The sequence below is a fragment of the Zootermopsis nevadensis genome, unplaced genomic scaffold (genome assembly GCF_977971745.1).
Source record: "Zootermopsis nevadensis isolate Lab colony 2312 unplaced genomic scaffold, Znev_1.0 Znev_ptg000015l, whole genome shotgun sequence".
Classification (NCBI taxonomy): domain Eukaryota; kingdom Metazoa; phylum Arthropoda; class Insecta; order Blattodea; family Termopsidae; genus Zootermopsis; species Zootermopsis nevadensis.
Genome location: NW_028259147.1, coordinates 5,962,908 through 5,980,668, shown reverse-complemented (window position 1 = coordinate 5,980,668; position 17,761 = coordinate 5,962,908). Strand labels below are relative to the sequence as shown.

At 38.3% G+C, this 17,761-nt stretch overlaps 1 protein-coding gene and 1 long non-coding RNA gene across 5 annotated transcripts in view; one reads left to right on the top strand and one right to left on the bottom strand.

Annotated features, from left to right (window-relative positions):
- LOC110835994 (ubiquitin carboxyl-terminal hydrolase 48) overlaps positions 1 to 17,761 on the top strand; it is a 243,598-nt gene that overhangs the window by 90,964 nt on the left and 134,873 nt on the right. The window lies entirely within an intron of this gene.
- LOC110835995 (uncharacterized) lies at positions 3,756 to 5,206 on the bottom strand. The gene is made up of 2 exons (XR_002545115.2): positions 4,572 to 5,206; positions 3,756 to 4,266 (listed from the first exon to the last, which is right to left on the bottom strand). It is a non-coding gene; the product is annotated as an uncharacterized LOC110835995 (long non-coding RNA).

Here is a 17,761-nt window from a genome sequence, read left to right as displayed (position 1 = left end):
TGACAGTTCTACACTAGCCTGATCAAATATTTGACTGTCAGGAATTTCTGTGTGAGCTACATCGAGATAACTGGTGCCTTGGAGTTGCTCTCAATTTATTTTCCGACTGTAACGTCCATGAATTTCCATTATTTTCCTCACATCCTTAATGAGAATGCTAGAATTACTTACTCGTTTACTATTACCTTGCCCTTGTCATTCCACGCTAAATAGGCTAACGTTTGGAATTGAAACGATATCGTTAAATAACCAGGGTATTAGATTTCGGGAGGTTACTCTTTTTGAACTTTGCCAGATTATTTGGCTTTCTGGCTATCTTGAACGTTTAAATATTTGGGAGTGTGGAACTTGTGATTTCTCTTTTTTCCACGGCGTCGATTTTGGGCTCCGCTCAAGAATTCTGTTCAGTGGGGCCGACAGTTGAATCCGTGGTGATAAAGTGGCCTAGTACTAAAGCTGACAACTCATACACAATTACTGTCATATAGTGCTTTGAGATCACGCACCGTACACATTTCTATGGCATTGTGTACGGATATAAAAATAGACATTACTGAGATGGCTGTCTTCTGGGATACAGCGCCGTGTAGTCTGGTAGAAATTTACTAACTTTTCAGAGCTACTTTCTGCCTCCATCATCAGGGCGATATAAAGAACTCATCGCCCTGATGATGGAGGCAAGAAGTACCTCTGAAACTTTGGTAAACTTCTACCAGACTGCACGGCGCTGTAACCCACGAGACAGCCATCTTCGGACTCACCGCCGTGAAAACCTCAGATCCTTGTTTCTGCAGTGCGTATGGAAGTCAATGTTATTGTTTTATGGAGCGATACTTTACTCGTATTCGGAACACGTCGTACCACTTGGCGGTGGGTCATGCATTGATAGTTGCGTTCAGCTTTATGTAGTCTTGATAGAATCGCTGTCTTCTTGGTTGTTGTGCCATGTAGTCTCCTTTTGTCGTTGAATCATTCGATGCAGAGGGTTTCTACATTTTTACTCAGACCTGCTGCAAGTCTCCTTGTTTTGACGTTGCAACTATCACAAAAAATTCTGGCATTACAGACCAACAAGACAGGAGCCTTGTTTAAGCGGTGCGCGACCAACCAAATAGTCAGATACATACGCACATAGTACATAAAAAGACAATATGCATAGTAAATAAATACTGTACATACGTGCACAGTTCTCTTAAACCCCGCGCCATGTCAGTGTCTAATAACATTACGCTCATGCCCTTTATCCCGGGTCCTCCCGAAAGTTTCCTAGGGATACGCAAGGAGCCTGGAAATCGTTTGCGTCTCGTTTCTGCTGTACCAGCCGCCGCCCGAAGCGAGAGGAAGGACAAACTTGTGATTAGGTCCGGGGTGCTATCACGGAGTGAGGTAACCGCTGGGTTCCACCCCTCCAGGGGAAGGGGGGGGCAGTCTTAATTAAATCCCTCAAAGAGTAGTAGAGAAGGAAGGGGAAACTGAGTAGAGGGACGGGCCATTTCGGAGGAAATGTTAGCCATCATGCTAAGACTTAGAACTAATCTAATTGATTGACGGCTGGCTTCCTAGACATCGGAACAACTTCGCAGTCACAAACTTGTCTTAGATACTAATACTTAGTTGGTTCCAGTGGCAGTAAGGCAACACGTCCGAGGGTTTAATATGTAGCAGCTTGCTTGACGAATTTTATCTGAATAAATTGTGACAGGTAATTAATCCAACTTCGTGGACTAGTATTTTAAAAAGTTTAAATCCCTTGATCTGGTTAAGAAATCTTCATATTCACCGCTGTGAAAACCTCAAATCTTACAAGAAATGACTTGTGTTTATGAACCCCCAAAGTTCATAATCGTGTTCTCATAAATCTGCCTTATTCAGGTGATACAACTCGGCACGTTAGAGTTTTCTTTCTTTAAGGTTCATTATATTACATAATATTATTCTGCATCTGTTTGTAGGTCTTCCAAGTGACCTGTTACGTTTAGATTCTCGAACGAAAGTTGCATACACATTTTTAACTTGCAAATTTGTGCTACATGTCCGGCATACATCACCATATACTTTTTATTTAATCTCCCGAAAAGTAACATCGATATGAAGTTTTTAATATGCGGAATATAAATCGTAATTTTATTGAAACGATTTGCTTCCATTCTATTATAACAGCTATTTCCTGTAAAATAACGCTTTCAAATAAATACATGTTCGGATAAAGGGCTGTAATGGATCTTGGTTGTGTTTAATCTTAAGAATACTGGTTTTCCCTTCCAGTTAGACCACAAGCAGGTCACAAAGCAAAGTCAGTCCAACTTCCTTCGTCCTGGGTGGTAGAAAGGATCGAGGCAAGAGAATGGGATAGTCTTGAAGATTAAGGACAGCTGAAGCTTTGTTCCGGCGAGGTAATCCTGGTAATTTAAGCTGTAGGATCTGGTTAGTTGACTCGGGATACAACAGGGGCTTGTCACTGGATGTGACGTCGCGACTCTCTTGTTGGTGAGAGAGTATACACAAGTTGATAAAAAGCGTCCTTTATCTCAAAAGACGTCAAAGTTTGTCAGTAGCTGATAAAATGCTTTCCGCTGAATCTCTGACCCACTCATTTTTGGTATCCGAATGGCATATGGTGTATCAATGAACTCATACGATTATACAAGAAAAATGTTAAATGCCTTCGAATTTCTAGAACAATTAGTTTATCGGATGAGAATATTAAATAGCTGATAATATTTTATTTTCAAAGTCATTACTAATAGAATTATATATTTTTATTTTAATAATAGCGGTAATAAAAATATGTTCCTGGTCGTAATATTTCCAGCTATTTATATTAAATGGACGTCAGTAGTCAACTTCATGCACCAAGGGTTCTGTCCCGAGGGAAAGCCCCTGGTGTCAATAGAACACGCTGCTCTGTTGTCCTCAGAGTCGTTCTGTTTGTAGTGAGGAGAAAACTCCTTATCCTGATCGTCTAACTCCTAGCCAGCCACTGGCCGCAATATCCCGACTCCTTTCAAAGAAACGAAAAGTTAAAAATTAGAGTATGAAACATTTTTATATAAATTACACGATGTAAGTAAAAAGTGGGAGATTCGTTGGCTTGGAAATTGAAACCTCATCATTCGGGGAGAAAAATTATGAAAGCTACACTCTATATCGCTAACAGAACCACAGTTACGGCGGTAGTATTTTGTTTAATGTCTCACTTTTAGTGCCTAGCATAATTTGCAATGTACCCACTCCTACAATCTCCTGCAAACTGACATATGCCTCCAGTTCTCTGGGTTAGGAGATAGTCCAATTCCCTGTAACACAGAACCTAAACCTTACCTTTTTTACTTAAGAGTCCATCTAGTTTCTATTTCAAAGGTGAAACCCCCAATCAAAAACCGAGATTGAATTAAATTGTCTTCCGCTCAGAAGTGTCCTTGTGCCTGACACGGAACCACAAATGTTTATGGAAGGATCGGTGTGAAAGCTATATGCCTTCTTAACAGCAACTCTGTATACTTGGGCGAGTGGTCAGCTTGACGCGTAGTAAATCCTCAAGAAATTATAAAATAAAACTAAACCTTTTTTCCTTCGAGTCCAGCCTAATTTCAAGTCGGAGCCAGAGGTTGTGATCCATTGCTGGCTGGTTTGGCCTGTCGGTCACAAATGTATATGGATCACTGATGAAGTGTTGCCTGGCAGGGATGAATTGAAGTAGTGCGAGAAATGTATTTCCCTGCATATGGGATACCCTGCAATTGTAGATGTAAGTATTCGCTGTCTGAATTTTTTTATTTATTTTTATAATTTGTTACTCATTTTACAAACTTGTTTCCTAGTTACTTATGAAGTTAAGAACCGGGTGTTCTGTTGACATCTTAAATATTCAGTCAGTTTGTTAGTGTATGTTTGTTTGTTTTTTGTGTCATAAAGCTTTGTGGACTTGTAGATAGACACAAACGTTCCACAGGAACATACCACTCCATCTTCCGTTCTGAAGACTGAAGCTGTATGTCCTTCCGAAACGTGGTGTTACAACCAGAAGACCAACGTCGACATATTCTCCGCCTTGAGAACCTCAAATCTCGTGTTTGCTCGTTGCTTAGTTACTCCGTCCTTCGTTCCTTAGTTTCGTAGCTAGTTACAACAATCATTTGTTGGTTGCTTGGTTCCACGCGCTGTAAGAGTGGCGCTGCCGGTGGCTTATCTCGAGTTCTGAACTGTGCTGCTGGTAGGAAACACTCTCCATTTATCTTCTTCACGCCTGACTGCTGCCAGTCTCCTCTGTAATATTTCTCTCCTATCACTCTTACTTTCCACCCACACACACCCCTCCACCCGCAACCCCATCTTTTTTGCATTATGTTTCCTATAGTCCATTTGGCAAAAATAAACTTTCTTTTTGTTTTATTGTTTCATGACGTAGCAAAATTATGCAGGCAGCAGATGTCAGTATAAAAGACTTCTTGGTCTTTCGATATTGCATTGTGCCACATAATACAGTTGCACTATACTTGGCTTTATATTAGTGTAAGCCGTAGGTTCGACATTGCCAATGAAACTGGTCACAGACACAAACGTATACATACCTATTTTGTCAGTAAGTCAACGTTATCTTTTAATTGTTGCTTCATGATCATCTATGTGGGCACATTCAAAATATATGTAAGATTTGAGGTTCTCACAGCGGTGAGTATGAAGATTTCTGTCTTCTGGGTTGTTGCGCTGTGTAGTTTGGTCGATGTTTGCCAACGTTTCAGAGGTCATACTGCCTCCGTCATCAGGGCGATGAGTCTTAAGATTACTGTCTTCTGGGTTGTTGCGCTGTGTAGTCTGGCCGATGTTTACCAACGTTTCAGTGGTCATACTTCCTCCGTCATCAGAGTATGAAGATTTCTGTCTTCTGAGTTGTTGCGCTGTGTAGTCTGGTCGGTGTTTACCAACGTTTCAGAGGTCATACTGCCTCCGTCATCAGGGCGATGAGTATGAAGATTTCTGTCTTCTGGGTTGTTGCGCTGTGTAGTCTGGTAGATGTTTACCAACGTGTCAGAGGTAATACTGCCTCCATCATCAAGGCGGTGAGTATGAAGATTTCTGTCTTCTGGGTTATTGCGCTGTGTAGTCTGGTAGATGTTTAACAACGTTTCTGAGGTCATACTGCCACCGTCATCAGGGACCAGACTACACAGCGCAACAACCCAGAAGACAGAAATCTTCACATTCAAAATACTTTGTACATTTTAAATCTAAAACTTCTTGACGATGGTGAAGAGTCAATTGAATAAAAATTTTCTTGGATATTATCCATCGTCTATTAGGTCTGGGTCCGGAGATAGGGATTAGCTCTATCTAGTGGGCCCAACTGTGTAGGAACCTGAAGACGGAGATAGAGTCCCATCTCCGAAACGTCGTTTTACGTTTTATATTTACTAGACGATGGATAATATCCAAGAAAATGTTTATTCAATTGTACATTTTCTCTTCTTACAAACTACATGCCCAACGCATCGTAACTAAAATATGAAAGCATTTTCGCCAATTTTGATTTAACCATAGCGTCTTGAGTTGAAATCTGCAAATGAACGTAGATTTTCGTTGCTGGGACCAGGGCGAAGTGTCGATGCGGAATTTGCGGTACGGGCTATAGAATCGGTATAGAATCCCACTTCTTTTATCGTGAGTCTTCACCCCTCCCCTTTTCGCGCTATTACCATATCCTCTCACAGTTTCGCTTCAAGTTCTCTCTTCACTTCCCTGTCAAACAGAGCCGGTGGCATGAGAAGAGGAACAGATTTGTTGCTATCTTCCGGGACTGCCTACCCCCCACTATTTTAACCCAATTTCTTATTCCTTTTTAATGAGAGACAGGTTTATGGCAGTGCAATATGTTTATGGTGTGATTGCCACACACCAAACGTTTCATGCGTTGTCAGAAATATGTTATTTGGTTTTGAATTTTGTGTTAAGTTACATGTTACGTTTAGTTTGCGCGATGTTTCAAAAGGTCACGTTAAAGAGTCAAGAGAAGGCAGTACAGACTTATTACGGATAATGCCATACACCAATGACGTACAGGTTTCAACACAAAGTGTCTCGTACATGGTAATGGATGTGTCGATAACTTTGAATGAATTGATGACAATACTTGAATCTTTGTATTAGAGCATAACTACCGTTGTACACTTTATTCCGTGTTATGAATTTGTTGTGGGGACGACAGAGGCTGCACTGAGGTACTCGAAATTTATAGTAGCGAAATTATTCGAAAAATGAGCAATTCTTATTCAAATATTTTTGGTCTTAAATGTGTGTTAGCAACATTACTATCGCACAAAATAAATGTTCTGCTCTGTAATCAGGAATAATAATACAGGCTATCATTGAAGGCTTTAAAGAAATATGTAAACATTGCAACTTTAAAGCCTAGTGATAAATATCTGCCAATTTGAGAATCTGTAAGTCTGCACTTTTTATGTTTATTTTTTATTTCTCACTGTTAACAACAATTATTTCCTTAAACAGAGTTCAAAAAACTGATTTTTGTTGTGGTCAAGTGTTGAGCTTTCTTTGTGGTACTGAGTTACTAAATGCAAGCAATGCAACACTGTAGATTACTTAGGTTGCGTAATGACGTATCAGAAATTACAGAAAGATTAGAAATTGTGATGTGTAACGCTATGCCAGAGGGAGATGTTCTTTCCTATTTTAAATTAGTTTTGCCAAAAACAACAAACAAATCAATGAACAGTTTATGAGGTTACAAAATGGATCAAAGCGTATCAAAACAAGAAAAGTTGTGGGCTTTTGTGTTATTGGTGTTGAACATTCTGGCTATAATATTATTCTGTTAATTACGCAACAGATAAGCCATTTTCGTTAACCCTTTGAAACCGAAGCCCTAAATAATATTTAAATATTTAAGAATCAAATCCTTACCGCGAAGAAAACACGAATATTTACCATTACAATGATCAACTGGTTAATGCTGTTTGAGAAAAAAATCTGTGTTTACGCTGAAAATCACTCGAAACCCATAAAAAAGGCGAGGTCGGTGATTGTTACGGGATTGAATATGAACGTGGTTTGAAATGAATGTTGGATTAGGCAGGAGATGATGCCATCTGGAAGTTCCTTTTACTGTAAGGTTTCAGTTGCTAAAATGACGTGACAGTTTTGTTGGTATAATGTGACGTAGTTCGACTACTCACATTCTATCGGCAGAAATAATAAAGATACTGAAATTTCTGATCTAAAATCCAACTTTTAAACTGAGTACATTTCTGTCAGAGTACTTTCCTCTGTCACTTACTTGGTCTGAATACTTTTATAACTGGTGCATTTCAGTGTCTGAGCAGAATTGTACAACATTTTACAGAAATCAAATATTTTCATCAATACAGCATAAATCTAGTGATTCTCAAAAGGGCGTCCGCAGACCTCTGGGGGTCCGTAAGTTGCGCCTAAGGGCTTTGAAAATCGAGTAGATTACAATATTTTATATACTATAATGTTTAAACTTTATTCATAATATTTTTATCTTTTTACATTAAAGTAGAAACTTAACAAAAAATAGACCTTCTATCCGTATTTATTTAGTCTGCCTTACATTTCATCAAAATGTATAAGATAATTTTGCGAAGGGGGTCTACTTCCTCTTGAGCCAATAGATACAACAGATGGGAGAACAGTATCCAAATATAATTATTTAAATTAATAATTTTCTTCTTCTCTCCCCGTACATTCTTACGTTATCCAATAAAAATACATCCTTCCAGTTGCCTGTCATCCAAAAACGATTGGCGATCTGTGCATAAACACCATCTTAATGACATATAAAATATGCTTGAATTATGTATTTTAAGTAACAGAAAGTTTCTGTTTAATATCACCACATTAAAGCCACCCATATGGCATATCCTTCACATAATACAATTGGTAAAGTCCCGTCATTACATTACACAAAGGAACCCCATCATGTATGTCCCCCCCTTAGGCCCTCTCCACCACATTTCATAGAATCAATCCGACATCACTCATTCTCATTCACACACACACACACATCACCACAAATCAGTAATTCGTATCCTTGGCCCCCTTTCCACTTTCCACGATACAATATCCATGCAAATTTCAATTAGGAAATTTCTCTCTTCAATATTCTGCTTCATTCGAAACCCTTCATCACTCCAATAACAATACAACCCCACACTACAGACTGGCCTAGAACCTCTCTTTTGTATATTTAAGAGTAGCGTCTACTTAATTAGGACTATACTGTGGCGTGTGTTAAAGTTATGTCACAAAAAGGCGTCAGCAGAGGCTTAAGTATTGACTTCATCTGTTCTTGCAGCAAATTTCGTTGCAGTCATTAGCATATTAGCCTATAAAATCTCAATTACACGTTGGGGTGTGGTCTGGAAGCGACTAAATTAACAGTAACTCCAAGACCAGCAGAAGGACCGGGTGAGAAAGATACAAGTAGAGAATTATTGATGCTTATTATCGCCGGGGAAAGGAGACAGAGATGTTTCTTCTGGCGTTTTATATTATTTAGCATTAAAGCCTTCATCGCCTCTTCCCTTTCGTGTATCTTCTTCATGTCCCCTTCTTCCGACTTTCCGAAATAGATTTTGTATGTAAAAGAAGAAAACTTTATAGCAAGAAGCTTAATGGAGGTAAGATAAAACGGACGTCGTTTGCTTGTAAAGAGGATGGGATGTACCAAGGTGGTGGGAGAGGAGAAAGGCGAAATTGTTCAGAGCATTCTTTAGCCAGCTAATTAAAATCTGCTCAAACTAAACAACAAGATAACTTCTTTTACCGATTTTCTTTACTCCCTCCTGTCTTCTAAGATATTTTATTTTCTGTACCACGAGACTGAAGTATGAGGTGTAAGCTGCTTTGAGTGTCGTCATCATTAAACCTTGTTTCTTTCGTAATTCTTATCTCGGTTGCTGTAGTGATGGCAGAGGAGTGAGGTGGGGTGGGGAGAGTTCTAATCTGAGAATATAGTTCGGCTGAAGGAAAGCAAGAAAGAAGAACATTTGCGTAATAAGAGGTTCCCTGCCCGGATTCATTCAGAAAATTGAGAAGCCTGCTCTACTGTCCAATTTCTTACTCCAGAAGACAGAGCACCAAAATGGCAGGGTGACTGTTACCTACTTTCGGTGCGGAGGAAAGTCGACTACATAATTACAAACGTCCGAGTGACTTAACCACAAAAACTGGTATAAACGAATTATGTTTGGTTTTTGCATTTCCCTGTATGTGTTTTGCCTATATCTGTAGTAAGAAAGTAACAGGGAAATACTGTTTGAAGTACTACGTTTTGGGATCTTTGACAAGGATTTGTGTACGATGAAGACCTAAGACTGGAAGCAGTATTTTAATGCTTCAAAGTGAATTTCGTAACCACAATGTCAATGAAGCTGCATAGAATATTCCATGAGAAGCAGAGATAAACAGGGAACATTCACGTCATGAAGTCTAATATCTTACACATACTCAACAACATAACTGTCGATAATGATAGAAGTTGTGGAAAGATGTTTAGAATTTATAGAAAGGTAACATACACGTTTCCTATAATTCTAATTAACTATGTTTTGCACTAACGATCTTTGACAATGCCCTTACGAGCACAAAGCATACAAATTCGATTCCAAGTTTATCCTAACTTGATTTATAACTGTGAATTTAAAATTTTCACTTGATTTTTTTTTTAAATTTAAATAACCGTATGAGAGTCAGTAACGTAAAATAGTCCCTGAACTCAAGAACCACGAAGACGAATGGGGGAGGCGGAGGTATAGTTCTGTGTTCTTAACCTTTACATTAAAATGAGGTTATTTTTTAGCTTCACGCTTCGGCCGTTTTATTTCCTACGAAACAGCCTGTAGTGCCAAATATAGAGGACGCTGTTTGGGTCCTAGGCTCGCGGCCTGTCTGTTCTTTTCCATAATATTCATAAAATTTATAGTTTACACGCCTATCTACATCATATTATATTATTATTATTATATTATCAGTTCACTATTATTTTAATTGATACATTTACATGAGAATGTGTTAGTGGAAATTGTAAAAATTTAATTTAATATTTTCTGCGTATTTTGCTACTTCTGATACGAATAGTCTTTGCTAGAACTTCCTAATGAAACCGTTTGTGGGGATCAAAGCACGTAATCTACTTTTTGCTCATGATACCACACATTTTGAGCATTATCCCACTTGTTATGTGTTTGTATATCTGTCAATGTACGCATATTCATCTATGTGTATGGGCGTGGTGTCAGAAAATTCCGACTTTTCAGATGCTTTTAATTTGGCGTCGCACTCTGTTGGTATTATATACTCATTAATTTGTATCAAAATCTAAATTGGATTTGTGTTTCAACAGAATTGCAGTTTCCCACAATAGTTTTACGCTGTTGTCAGTTATAATTGGAAAATTGCGGCGAAAGGTTAATAAACAACTCTACAGGAGATTCAGGTTTGAACACAGGACGAGATACGTGAATCAGAAATGTGTAGCATGACTAGGTTTTGTGTGATCAGTAGTATTGTTCGCTTCTTTCGATATTTAATCTATTCTTCTTTAGTTCATTTATATATTCCTTGGTTTATTTTGTCCCAAATGTTTACTGTAATATTGTTTCAACCGAGAGACACATTTTTCTCCAGCTGTTACACTGTAATGAATCCTACCACGCCCTCTATGAAGCAGCAGCTTTTCCAAGGCAATGCCAGTCCCAAGCTTTCTCTCAACTATTTTATATTCTGCCTGACTCGTTTCAACATCTCGATGAGAAAATTAAGATAAAGCATAGATTAACAAACTTTTGGCTGCTGTGTTTTCTTCGTTATTATTATTTGAACTGTCTCGAATTTGTTATGTCTCCAAACTTAATTACAAACTAATTAGCTTCTCTGCATAAATCTCATCTCGATTTTGTACATAACGATTAATGTGATTAAATGTCCTATTTCTTAGTCAAGTTTGTAGCAAAGCCTTCCTCAGCTCTTTTATAGAAGTACAGCAAAACGTCTATGGAATTCAAAGCTATCTCAAAATTTCTAACACTTGTTTCAATTTAACAAAAGTACTTAACTAACTAACTAACTAACTAGATGGATTACGGAACCCGTAGGTTCATCACCGAATTAATCAAAGCCCTCCACCGGTCCCTGTCCTGGGCCAACAAAATTCGGTCTCCTTCAACTCCTATCTCCCATAGATCCCACTTGATATTATCCTCCCATCTACTTCTAGGTCTCCCCAGCGGTCTCTTCCCCTCAGGCTTTCCGACCAATACCCGGTGCACACCTCTTGTCCCATCCATGCGCGTTACATGCCTCGCCCGTCTCATTCTTCTCGACTTAATCACCCTGACAATATTGGGGGAGGAGTACAGATTTAAGTTCATCATTATGCAGCATTCTCCATGTCCCATCGTCTTCTCTCCTAGGCCCAAATATCCTCCTCAACACCCTGTTCTCAAACACCTGCAATCTATGTTCCACCCTCAGAGAGAGAGACCATGTTTCGCACCCATACAAAACAACAGGCAAAATTATTATTTTGTATATTTTAATCTTCAGGTTGTTAAAAATCAGACGGGAAGACAAAATATTTTGAACTGAGAAGTAGCAGGCATTTCTGAAATTTAGTCTCCTCCTAACTTCCTCATGAATATAATTTTGATTTGTTATTGTTGTTCCCAGATATTTGAACTTTGTCACTCTTTCAAAGGATTTATTAGCCACCCTAAGACAATTCTGCCCGCCTGTCTGCTGACGAGATACTAACGTGTACCTACTTTTTTCTGAATTTACTTATAGCCCCACTTTTCTACTAGCGTTTAATCAATTTCTGTGTTACACTTTATTGTATTTATATCGTCTACCAATAAATTAATATCATCAGCATATACCAAAAGCTGATGTCTCCCATTAAATTTTAAACCCTCCTGCCCATCTTGGACTTTCCTAATGGCGTATTCTAACGCAAAGTTAAAGAGCAATGGAGACAAGGCATCTTATTGTTTCAGACCGTTCTTGATGGAAATGAGTCAGATAAATATTTACCTGTATAAATTTTGCAACACGTTTCATTTAAGCACATTTTTATTAGATTCTCTACCTTCTTTCAAACGTACTTAAGATACATAAAAATAAAAAATTTATGACCCAAAACAATAAAAATTTATGTTTAACGGCAATATTGATAGTGTTCTGCGATGTTTCAGTGTAGTATTTTGGCTGTTTGCCAGCGTTTCGAAGGAACATAGTAACTCCATCTTCTAGTCGCAAAAACCCAGTATGACCACCATCTACACGCTACATATGTGCACCACACTGTCATTGAGAGCATATATTCAGCTTTTTTTCTTTATTTATTTGCTAACTTCTTCCCAATTATCACAAACTGTTTCGTGGTTGTTGTTAATGAGTGTTCAATAATGCTGTATGCTGACTATTTTTTGTTCTGATAATGTTAATGAGCAAAGGAAGTGTATCATAGTTACAGCAAATTACTTTTCCTAAATTGTGTTTGAGTGTGAAACGTGATGTAAAAAATCATGGCCGCCATCTTCCGGACTTACAAATTGTTAAAACATCGTCGAGCACGTATGGGTTTTTTCTTAATATAAATTTAATTTTCGTTTATTTATATTGTTATGTGTTGAAAAACTATTCTGATTTTCCCCCCTTGCGCAGCACCGCCACTGCTCATACTCACGAGCCGCCACTGCCTCAGAAGTAAACAAGGGCCTTGAATAGTCAGTTGGTAAGTATTAGAAAACTGAAACAAACGAATTAAGCGTTTGTGGGGTAATCATCGTGTTCACTTCAGGGCGCAGAAAATTTTTCTATTCAGACTTAACTTCCCACCTATTTCTTGGAATAATCTTAAGAGAGAATTCAGTCGTTGCTGCTTTTGTGAAGACATGCTTGCAGGAGCCTGCTTCTAATAGCACGCATTCCACTGGCTACCCTGCACGTGTGATTTTGTTGCTTTTCAAAGGAATAATTTAACATTGCGTCTGTCTCAGAGTGTAGAGACAACGTTTCTTATGTTTCGTCCTGTGAGTTACTTTCCTCCTTGACTCTTCTATTTTCATATTCTGGAGATTTTGCTTTGTCTCTCCGATTGCTTACATATTCCATTTAATCTCTTACACTACATGCTACCTTCTTTCCAGTTTCGTAAACTTATACAGTCTATTCAATTTATGTTCAATTCCATTCACTAACTCATTTTCATTTTACTTTTCATTTTCACCCTTTGCCTTATGTCATCTGTTTTTAATTAGCTGCTGTCCTATCTTCTATCTTCCTTTCTCTCCTTTATCCTGTAGATAAACACGTATTTCCCGCGCGTCTTATATTTCCCTTTCCTATATTCCTTCAGTCTGAATTCTATCTATCAGTTATCATTGTATAAATTTTCCCATAATGCGTCACTTCTCTCATGTTACAGTATCGTATCTGCAGAAATAAGTCAGTTGTTTTATAGGTTATGTAAGGATACTTAACAGAATCAGAAATTAACCCGCAGCTTCGCGTGAGATGCGAGGATGTTATTTACAGTAAGATGGAAATGGCAAAGGGAAATTGGAAATGGGGTTATTGCGAGGTACTTCCCGGAAATTTGTATGAACGGACTGAATAAGACTACTCGCAAAATATCTGGAGACTTGACCAATATTCGATCCATATAATTTCTGAACACGAGTTGGAATCATTACCTCTTTTCTAACCGCCCCCGGTTTTGTTCTGCGTCAGCATCGTCTCTCTATTATTTTTTCGATGCACTTGAATTTAATTGTTTCTCCTTTCGTCTCTCGTTCATATTTCTGTCCATCTTCTTTTCATGTGCATTACCTATTATCAACCTCAGCGTGGTCACTCATCTCCTGACGTTTCTGCTTGCGTTGGCGGACTCTTGTGAATGCGGTGATGAAACTTCAGGGTCCATAAAAGGCGACGGACGTGTAGTAATCGTGAGACTGTAAGCTTCTCCAGAAGACTTGTGCTCTGTGGAGTTAATTTAGTTATTGACGGATACCAAACCCAGTGATGCATACGAAGTTACAAGGACCACATTTGGAAAAAAAAAAATTGCAACCTATTCCTTCACACTTTTTCTCTAAGTCCTCTTTCGTTTGCATAATTTTATCATTGTCACATTCTCTCGTCCTCTGTAACCCAGTCTCCATTCTACAGAATATCCTCTACTGTCCTTACTCTCTCTTTTTATCTCATCATGCAGTATGGGTCTGTTCTTTGCGGCTACCAGAAACTGCAGTTAAAATTTACAGCCCATAAATAAACTGGCTCTTCTGAGCAACAGGAAGAATTAGCTCAGTAACGTGCTTGGATTAAAACTACAGGCCTCCAGGCAGCCTTGTTCCTCTGAACACTTATCTGTATGTGTAACTACAAGATGGATTTGTAACTGAAAGATTTCTCCCTCAGTTTTCCTGTAAGGATTTATGAGTGTGGGACACTGAATACTTTCCTATGGTTATATTTCTGTGTGAAATAATTTTTTTTTCGATTTAAAACGTGGAAATTTTGTTATTGAATAACGGACTTAAATTTAGTTTAAAATGATAATAAATGAAGCAAATGAGATCGAAGTGTAAAACTTACTTCAGTTGAAATAATTTTCTTTAAAAATTTTCTTTGATATTATAATACCTCCTAGGTCTAGAAATATCCTACATTAGTTTGGAAGGACCGTGTTAAAATAGGAAACGCCTCTTCTAGAATAATTGTGGTTAATCGATATTAAGATAGAATGCAAGATAGATGAATTAGCCTCCAGATAACATGCTACATAACTAGTATGGTGCCAGATAAATTTATTTTTATTCCAGTAATTACTTCACTGCCAACCCCGAGTACACTCATAACTTTATTACCTGCGTTTGTCAGTTGTAAATACATTATTATTAATTATTGTTTACGTTTTATTTGAAAAGAAAATTGGTCATGATTTGATATCAGTACGTTGTTGTTTGATCTTCTTAATCTTATAGAGACAGGTTTTGATTATTTTGTATACTTATGTGCCAGTTATTTGGCACAGAATATACGGGTAGTAGCATTACATCCAAGTCTTGTTGTGTTTAAAAAACTGAAATAGATTCCGTCCCACGAAAACACTGAGATCATTATGTAAGTCATTGACCTATTCGACTCTTATAACGATGACTCCGTACGGTAATGTAGATTTCATTAAATGAGTTACAGCTTTATTTTTATATCTATGTGTGGCTCCACTTCCATGATTTTGCCATTTGTCTTCCGTCATTTATCAGCCACTATTGAAACGACAGCTTGTTAAGCCTAGAGATATTTTCCTTTTCCCAGCATCGCGACTGTTTTTTGTTTCGTTAAATATGGTATTAATTTTCACTTGTCTACATTCAGGTCAACAGATTTATTCTTTTCTCTATTCGTCATACATCATAAAAGTAAAAAAAATAAAAATAAAAAAATAATCATTTTTAGACTGCATACACTCGGCTTTTCAAGTGCTTATCTTTTAACTAACAAAATAATTGCATTATGGGCCGCTTTTCTCTTCACCCATCTGTGTGTCTCTACCCCGAATATAGGCTACTCATCTGCTTTCGACTGAACTTGGCGCGTTCACAGATACACACGCATATATTCAATTAGGGACTACGTGCATTATTAGTTAAAAACGCGTGTTACTGTTATCAGTTTCTCTCTTGTGAATTACGTTGTCGAGTGGATAGTTGGCACTCCTGCTTTGTTTTCTGGAGGTCTCGGGTTCATATCAGCGCGCGATCGCTTCCTCCCACATCTTTTCAATTCATCATTTATTAATCATAATATTATACCATGCTAGACAGTCCAAGCTAGTGAGAGCGTCGTTTAATAAATTATAAACAAAAATAAATTAGGCTGTATTATCGTGAGTAGAACGTATGTAATAACGTAATTTGTGTATAAAATGATACAATGACGAATCTCGCGTTATTCCTTTGTGATAGCGTAGTGAGAGGCTGTGAGTTCTAAAAGTTGTTACAGGCCCGTAAAATGTTCCGTTTTTATCACTCGGATGTTAGCAACATGGCGGCTGCGCAGATGTTTAATTACTTTTTCTTCTTCTAATAAATCAACCTGTACTTGGACGGGCTTAAGGACTTTACATCTGTGTAAATATTTATGAATTTTAACTAATTGAATAGGATACAGATAATAAATCGTTACTTGTTATGGGTGTGTAACTGGTTGTCGCTTTGAGGGAAGAACATGAATTGACAGATAAGTCTGTGGTGTGGTATCCCGAGGTATTATGATGATTCCTGATGACTGAACTCAGTCACTTCCACACACAAACACACTCATTACTGAGTAGATTTTTTGTGTTGTGGGATTATGGATACAAGGTGCTTAGGTAGGTTTTTGGCCCTAATAAAAAAGAATAAACATTAAAGTGCATAAAATGACTTAAGCAGGATCTTAATTTCTGTTGTTCATATAATAATGTTAGGGATATTAGTGAATTAGTATGAGATTAGCGAGACATGTGGTGTATATGACGAAGTGAAGTGTCAGTCACATAACATTTGGTTCGACAATCTTAAAATGACTGACTGTTTGGGAGAACTATATTTATTTATTTTAGTTTATTTAACGACACTTTTCAGTACCTCAGACTATATAGTTCGAATAAGAGGATAACAGTGAATAATAAATTGGAACAAAAAGTGTAAGAAAGCGGCCGTGGCATAATTTAAAGTGCTAACCTGGCATTTGCCTGGGGGGACTGAGAAAAAACACGAACAACCTTAGTAAGTACAGCCGGTCTCCGGGCCGAGATTTGAACCTGAGAGGTGTAGATGTGAATGTGAGAATAATATTAAACTGTACATGAGAGAAACAAGATGTGAAGAGATGGAGAGGACTCAACTGGCTCAGGTTAGGGGTCAAAAATCGGTATTTGGGAAGATGGTAATGACATTTAGGGTTTCACTATTAATTTTTCGAAGAAAATACTCTGCCTCGTAGTTAGTCAACTGGTTGCTTATCTAGTCGCAGGTAATGAGTGACATCAGCTGCTTTTGTCATGAGGTAACTGCGTATTAACATGACCAAATGAGAGATGCATTCAATGGTTTCATCCCCTTGATCTGGTGACAGTGTCAAGGAAATCAGTATTCGCGCCTGAAGGCAATATATGTATATAATCTATAGACCGTTTTCCATTTCCTCTTTTCCTCCCGTCTTCCTCCACCCTCTGACCAATCAATACTCATTTCATAATCCTCCACCCCACCCCCACCCCCCGGTCCGCAGTCAGATGTGTTTGTGCTCTGAGAACGCGCGAGAGGGTACCGTGTTTATAGAGAGAGGATGGCGTGGAATTTTTACCCTCGGCACACTAGTTTATGCTAATCCGTTATTGAACACAACCAGCCCTGTAGCTCTCGCCCCATAAAACCACCATGTCATCCATTGAGGGTTTTGGACTTCGTTGTAGTGAAACAGAGCGCTTGTAGGGATGAAAATTAGAGACACATTTATTCATTGTGCCACCACGCAATGGCCAGTGTATTCCTGTATTAGCAGACTAATAAAATGTAATATGTAGCTACAGTGGGGCGAGATGAAAAGACTGAGAAAAGCAACTGGCTGCCGGATGGACGGTTTACCCCTCAGCCGGCTCTCGGTGATTTATTTGCGATGGATTCACAGCTATTCGGGAACCCCACCACCTATTCGCAGTTCAGAGCAC